The following is an 8,517-nucleotide window of genomic DNA, read 5'->3' on the forward strand; positions in this document are numbered from 1 at the left end:
CAGTCCTGCGTGTTCATCAGAATGTCTGATTTTGAAGCTGAAACTGCGATACTTTGGCCACCTGATGCGAAGAGCTGACTCATTTGAAAAGACCCTGACACTGGGAATGATTGAAGGCAGGGGGAGAAGGGGATGACAGAGAATGAGATGCTTGGATAGCATCACCGACTCAATGGACATGAGTCTGAGTAAACTCCAGGAGTTGGTGATGGACCAGAAGGCCTGGCACCCTGTGGTCCATGGGGTCGCAAATAGTGAGACATAACTGAGCGACTGAACTGACCTGAAATGACATAATGAGGAAATCATATTGGGCCATTTTTCCTTGATCAAGTCATTATATGGAAGCATATAGTGAAATGATTCTAAAATTATAGCAGGTGGGGGAAATAGAGCCATAGGACAATTAGAAAGACCATTGTCTTAGACTGTGAAAGCTTGAGGACTGCCAAAGACACCCAACATGGAATCTGGGGAGTGTATAACAATTTCTATATGAGGATGAAGACTCAGTGGATGAGAGTTCAGCAAGATGAGGGCATGGAGCTAGTTTTCCATCCATTTTGGGGACTTCTTGCCTGGAAGCACTTTTAAGAGTGTCTCTTTAAGAAGGTTCTTATACTCACTTAAGCCAGCTTCTTTGGGCTGAAAGCACCAAATAATATTTTATTGAAGAGTCAACTGTTGAGTTTTCTGAGAGTTAAAGTGGTTTAACTGATAAGTTATCCATATCCTGATCCCAAGGAAACTATAATAAATTTAGCATGGAAAGAAATTACTTGTCTTGAAGGGAGATCTTTTGTAAATGTCAATGTTTATGGCCACAGAGCTGGAATCCCCAGCAGAAGGGAACAGTGAGCAGGTGAAATCAATCTACAGGGGGGACCATTGGCAAGAGCCTAGGAATCGGTGAAAGTCCAGCTATTTGCAAGACCCCTTTTTGTGGCCTCCTTAAGGCCTAGGTGAACAGCTACAAGTTTAGCCAAATGGGTTAAGCCTGTAGTACTACCCTTAAGTAGAGTGATGCCTGATGCCAGGTAGAATGCCACAAAACTTCTTAGAGATTGCATTGATTATAATGCTGCTTCTGGTAAATGACACAGATACTTATCATTCAAAAAGTGTTGGTCCCAGATGGCTCCACAAATTGCTAGAAGAGTGGGGCTGTAATAACTGCCTGAAGGCTTTCATGCAAGGGTAGGAGCATGGGGGAAAGCACATTCCCCTGAAATTTGGAAAGGCTTTTAATGTCAGGTGGTTTTTGTGGTTCAGTCACCAAGTTGTGTCTTTTTCATGACTCTTTGTGACCTCATGGACTTCAGCACACTAGATTTCCCTGTCTGTCAGGACCCGCGTTAGGCATTACTGACAAAATGGAGGCACGGCCCCAACTTCCTCTCTTTGTCCCACAGGCACGGACCCAGTATGTAGGAGTTAGGCCTTATGATTATGACTTGTTCTTTCCTCTCCTCGGCTGAGTTGACTGAAAAGAATATTAAGGTGCTTATTGTTCTTGAGAGGAGCATGAGAAAGCACAAAGCCTTCTGAAGCTGTGCTCAGAAAATAATTCATAAATTTAGTCATTGACATTTTTTCAAGGACTTTTACAAAAGAGTGTTCCAGGGTGAGCACGTAGGCCACAGCTTGAGGCCATGGGAGGGATTGCTATCTGAAGCCTATTTGTGAGAAAAGTGTTTATGGCAAAGGAGTTTGCTGAATTTGAGGCTTAGGAATAATTAAAACAGTTAGAAGCTAAAGATTTAAGGAATGTTTTAATGTTAGCATAATCTGCTATAGCTTATAGAGATTAGGAACTTTAGAGATGTTAATAGCTAGAAGCCCTTTTTAAGAAATAGTGAGCTTAGAATACTAGGGGCAAACAGGACTTAGATAAGAAATAAACTGAAATGCAGCCCAGACATTAGCATGAGTTACAATGTATTCACAAGGACACATGAGAAGAAGTAGATAAGAGAATTGCTGAGGGAGGAACTCCTTTTGAGGGGCAACAATGATTTATGGAGACAACAAATCTGGGTCAGTGGGAACTGAAAATGTGAAACCTCTGATCTAATGCTTTTGTAAAAGTATAAAAGAGAATCTTAAGCTTGAAATAAATAGGCAGTCCAAGAAAACTGAGAGGCTGCCTTATTTCTCACTGACACTGCTCATCTCTTCAGGTTGATTCCCTGGCTACTGAAGCTGGACTCCAGCACCTGTTCTCAATTTCCTGGAGTTTGCCCAAAACATCAGGTTAGGCAACGCCTATAGCTACCAATTCCATTTTATCAACAATCTATTAGAGCTGTGTTGAGCTTTTCCTGGCCAGCATCTCTAACACTTGAAATTGTAGGGACAGTATACAGAGAGTAGTACTGGGTGTAGGCTGGTTAGAGTCCTGATGTCTGGATAAAAGACAAAAATCAACAGAATGCCTCAGCTGCCTTTCCCTTTTCATGTAGCCATTGAATAAATATTGCAACACTATTTCACTTGTCCAGTTTAAGAAGGGTAATCTTGGCACTACACATTGACTCTGTGGTTAACAGTAGAGGTGTTTAGTCTTCCTTACCAAGGGAATATCATTTCCTCATACTTTTAGCCTATAGCTTCTCCTTAGGCAGTGACAATAGCCTTGAGACCCCGTCCACCCTCTTTAAGTCTCCTTGGCCTTGAGGTGTGGATGGGCATCATGCAAACTAATAGTCAATTAAGGCCTTTATGATTAGCTGTCAAGTAATCTTCTTAGACCATATGGCCTTCATCCTGCTATTCTGTGGAAAACACTGAATTTTTATTGCCCTAGTGTCTCCCATAGCAGTGACAAGACACATCCAGCAGCAGAGCTCCCTTCCAAGGCAGTATTACCCACCTAGGTTAGCTAGCTAGTAAGCCAACTGCATTTAAAGGACATTACCCTGGGTTAATTGCAAGGGAAACCATGCAGTTTTCCTGACTGTTTTGAATCAGTCTTATCCCATCAGTAGTGGTACTTACTATTGGCTCGAATTCTGAGGCATTTACCTGGGCCTGTACTCCCTGCCGTAAGTTTCCACAGACATTTTCCCAACCAGAAACAGTGGGCTAGCCCTTGTAATTCTTATTATGATTTCAGGACATACCTTTGTAACAAACTCCAAGGAACTCTGGAAAACCAAGCTTTCTTGCTCACAGTTCCTGGAAAGCACCACAGCACATCTAGGACCACAAGCAAAGATGAAAGAAACAACAGGGACCTGCAGTTCTGCATTTACTGTGGCCAGAGGTGGTGTGCTTCAAGCTGTGATGGCTCACATTCTATTACAGAATTTAATAAGTAAAAGCAGGAATTAAGTGTGGGGAGGAAAGAGCAGGGTCATTCAAGATATTCCTTATCTAGGTAAGCTAGGACTTTCTAAATCAGGTACTTCATGGGTGGGGTGAAATGACTTTTTACCAAATTATATAGTAGAGTTGAGAAGGATACCTTTGAAGTGAATACTTTAGCAAAACCCAATTTTCAAGTACCTACAGCAATCATTGGAAGATTTTTCAATATATATGATTTATATATACATATATATTATATTATAACTGGATAAAGCTGTTGGAAAGATACATTTCTTATGAATGAAGAGCTAATATTTTTTAAATGAATGAGTAAAGGAGGTTTATTTTTCCCCCCCTCCCACCTCCCTCCCCACAACATCTCTCTGGGTCATCCCCATGCACCAGCCCCAAGCATGCTGCACCCTGCGTCAGACATAGACTGGCGATTCAATTCTTACATGGTAGTATACATGTTAGAATGCCATTCTCCCAAATCATCCCACCCTCTCCCTCTCCCTCTGAGTCCAAAAGTCCGTTATACACATCTGTGTCTTTTTTCCTGTCTTGCATACAGGGTCGTCATTGCCATCTTCCTAAATTCCATATATATGTGTTTGTATACTGTATTGGTGTTTTTCTTTCTGGCTTACTTCACTCTGTATAATTGGCTCCAGTTTCATCCATCTCATCAGAACTAAGAGCACATAGGTTAACAATCATCCATAACAGGTTAGTAAAAGATTTTGTGTGACATAAAATAGAGATATTAAAGAAGATTTTGAATAGAATTAAGTACATAAAAATTTAAAACACTAGAATATAACAAATAGACACAAATGTAACCTGTGTTCACTGTACCCAGGTGACTGATGATGGTTCTGTTGCCACCACTTCTAAAGTAGATTTTCTTTTGGGAAAAAACTTTTAGTCTTTTAACATGCACATGTACACTAATATATGTACATTCACATTCAGTTTTATTCTTGTCATTTTCTTAATGTATTATATAGTTGGATGACAATTGAATTTGTCAGTAAAATATTCACATTTAGAGTTTTTCTTTTGACTTCCAAATTGACATGAGATTCAGTAAGAGTTATGCTCTTTTGTTAAAAATATTAACATTCATTGAACAGTTAATTTTATTGGAGCATGACTGATTAACAATACTTGGCTAGTTTCTACTCTGCAGGACAATGCTGGCATGCTACAGTCCTTGGGGTAGAAAAGACTCAGAAATAACTTAGTGACTGAACAACAACCATACATCTATCCCTTCACTTTTAGACTTCCTTCCAATTTAGGTCACCACAGTGCATTAAGTAGAGTTCCCTGTGCTATACATACACATCATAAGTGTATGTGTGTCAGTTTCCATCTCCCAATTGCTTCCACCACCACCCATTTCCTCCTTGCATCCTTACATTTCTTCTCTATGTCTGTATCCTTACCTCTGCTCAAATAAGATCATCCTTACCAGTTTTCTAGAGTCCATATATGCATTAATATGTGATATTTATTTTCCTTTTTGTAATTTACTTCATTCTATATGACACCTTCTCAATCCACACACTTCTCTACAAATGACCTGATTTCTTTCCTCTTTAAGACTGAGTAGTACTGTATACATGTACCAATATTGTATCCTGAGTCTATTGTATACATGTACCAAATTGTCTTTATCCATTATTCTCTAGGTGGACACTTCTGTTGTTTCCAGGTCCTGCTATTGTAAATATTGCCACCATCAATATTGATAGCATAACCATCAATATTGGGGTTATGTATCTTTTGGAATTATGGTTTTCTTCAGGTAAATCCACTAGTAGTGAAATTGTGGATCATATGGTAGTTTCATTCTTATTTTTTAAAGTACCCACCATATTGCTCTCCATAGTGGCTCCATCAATGTATATTCCAACCAAGAGGAGAGAAGGGTTTCCTTTTTTCCACACTCCCTCTAGCATTTATTTTTTGTAGATTTTTTGATACTTGCCATTTGGGCCAATGAGAGTTGATATGTCATTGAAGTTTTAAATTTCTTGTCTCTGGGGAAACAGTAGAAACAGTGTCAGACTTCACTTTGTGGGGGGGGGGGGCTCCAAAATCACTGCAGATGATGACTGCAGCCATGAAATTAAAAGACGCTTACTCCTTGGAAGAAAAGTTATGACCAACCTAGATAGCATATTGAAAAAAAAAGACATTACTTTGCCAACAAAGGTCCGTCTAGTCAAGGCTGTGGTTTTCCCAGTGTTCGTGTATGGATGTGAGAGTTGGACTGTGAAGAAAGCTGAGCACCGAAGAATTGATGCTTTTGAACTGTGGTGTTGGAGAAGACTCTTGAGAGTCCCTTGGACTGCAATGAGATCCAACCAGTCCATTCTGAAGGAGATCAGCCATGGCATTTCTTTGGAGGGAATGATGCTGAAGCTGAAACTCCAGTACTTTGGCCACCTCATGCGAAGAGTTGACTCATTGGAAAAGACTCTGATGCTGGGAGGGATTGGGGTCAGGAGGAGAAGGAGACGACTGAGGATGAGATGGCTGGATGGCATCACTGACTCGATGGACATGAGTCTGAGTGAACTCCGGGAGTTGGTGATGGACAGGGAGGCCTGACGTGCTGCAGTTCATGGGGTCGCAAAGAGTCGGACACGACTGAGCGACTGAACTGAACTGAACTGAACTGAACAGTTAGTGATGTTGAGCATCTCTTCATATATATTGGCCATCTCTATGTCTTCTTGGCAGAAATGTGTATTTTGTCTTCTGTCAAATTTTTTCTACTGGGTTGTTTATTTTTCTGTTATTGAGCCATGTGAGCTGCTTGCATATGTTGGAGATTAATCTGTTGTAATTTCCTTCATTTGAAAATATTTTTTCCCATAGTGAGGATTGTTTTCTATCTTATTTATGGTTTTTCTGTGCAAAACATTTAAGTTTAATTAGGTCCCATTTTTTTGGTTTACTTTTGGTTTATTTTCATTAACTAGGAGGTAGGTCAAAAATAAAAAGATATGTTGATACAGTTTATGTCAAAAAGGGTACTTATGCTTTTCTCTAATATTATAGATTTAAATTGTCTGGCATTATATCTGGGTCTTTAATCCATCTTCAGGTTATCTTTTTGTATGGTGTTAAGGAGTGACTAAATGTGATCCACTGGAGAAAGGCATGGCAAACCACTCCAGTACACTTGCTATGAGACCCTCATGAATGTATAAAAAGGCAAAAAATACAAGACCCCGAAAGATGAGTCCTCAAGTTCAGAAGGTGTTCAGTATGCTACTGAGGAAGAGCAGAGGGCAATTACTAATGGCTGTGGAAAACATGATGTGGTTGGAACAAAGCTGAAATGAAGCTCAGTTACGGATTTGTCTGCTGAGGAGTGTAAACTTTTTTTGTTCTAATTTTGTGAAAAATGCCATTGGTAATTGGCTAGGAATTGCATTGAATCTGTAAACTGCTTTTTGTAGTGCAGGTATTTTCACAATATTGACTCTTTCACTCCAAGAGAATGGTATAGCTCTTCATCTCTTTGCGTCACTTTTATTTGTTTTATTCCTGCCTTATCAATTTTAGCAAGCTGCAAAAGTTGGTGATGGACAGGGACAGGGAGGCCTGCCATGCAGCAGTCCATGGGATTGCAAAGAGTCAGACGTGACTGCGGAGAAGGCAATGGCACCCCACTCCAGTACTCTTGCCTGCAAAATCCTATGGATGGAGGAGCTTGGTAGGCTGCAGTCCATGGGGTTGCTAAGAGTCGGATACGACTGAGTGACTTCACTTTCACTTTTCACTTTCATGCACTGGAGAAGGAAATGTCAACCCACTCCAGTGTTCTTGCCTGGAGAATCTCAGGGACGGGGGAGCCTGGTGGGCTGCCGTCTATGGGCTCGCACAGAGTCGGACAGGACTGAAGTGACTTAGCAGCAGCAGCAGCAACAGACATGACTGAACAACTGAACTGAATATTCCATTGTGTATATGTACCATAACTTCTTTATCCATTCATCTGTCGATGGACACCTAGGGTGCTTCCATGTTCTTGCTGTTGTAAATAGTGCTGCAATGAAAAATGACATACATGTGTTTTTTTCAATTTTGGTTTCCTCAGGGTATATACCTATGAGTGGGATTGCTGGGTCATATGGTGGTTTTATTCCTAGTTTTTTAAGGAATCTCCATAACATCTTCCATAGTGGCTGTATCAATTTATATTGCCACCAGCAGTTCAAGAGGTTTCCCTTTACTTCACACCCTCTCCAGCATTTATTGTTTGTAGACTTTTTGATGATGAAAATTCTGACTAGTGTGACATGATATCTCATTGTAGTTTTGATTTGCATTTTTGTAATAATGAGTGATATTGAGCATCTTTTCATGTGTTTGTTAGCCCTCTGTAAGTCTTCCTTGGAGAAATGTCTGTTTATGTCTTTTTCCCACTGTTTGATTGAGTTGTTTCTTTTTCTGAAATTGAGTTGTATGAGCTGCTCATATATTTTGGAAGTTAATCCTTTGTCAGTTGTTTCATTTGATATTATTTCCCCCCATTCTGAGGGGTGTCTTTTCACCTTGCTTATAGTTTCCCTTGCTGTGAAAAAGGTTTTCAGTTTAATCAGTTTAATCAGGCCCCATTTGTTTTTATTTCCATTACTCTAGGAGGTGGGTCATAGGGGATCTTGTTTGATTTATGTCATCGAGTGTTCTGCCTATGATTTCATCTAAGAGTTTTATAGTTGCTGGTCTTACATTTAGGTATTTAATTCACTTTGAGTTGATCTTTGTGTATGGTGTTAGGAATTGTTCTAATTTCATTCTTTTACATGTAGCTGTCCAGTTTTCCCAGCACCACTTTTTGAAGAGGCTGTCTTTTCCGCATTGTATATTCTTGCTTCCTTTGTGAAAAATGAGGTACCCATAGGTGCATGGGTTTATTTCTGGGCTTTCTATCTTGTTCCATTGGTCTAGATTTCTGATTTTGTGCCAATACCATACTTTCTTGATGACTAGAGCTTTGTAGAATAATCTGATGTCAGGAGGGCTCATTCCTCCAATTCCATTCTTCTTTCTCAGGACTGTTTTGGATATTTGGGGTCTTTTGAGTTTCTATATGAATTGTAAAATTTTTTGTTCTTGCTCTGTGAAAAATGCCATTGGTAATTTGACAGGGGTCATAGTGAATCTGCAGATTGCACTTGGTAG

This window comes from Ovis aries, chromosome X (assembly GCF_016772045.2).
Source record: "Ovis aries strain OAR_USU_Benz2616 breed Rambouillet chromosome X, ARS-UI_Ramb_v3.0, whole genome shotgun sequence".
NCBI lineage: Eukaryota > Metazoa > Chordata > Mammalia > Artiodactyla > Bovidae > Ovis > Ovis aries.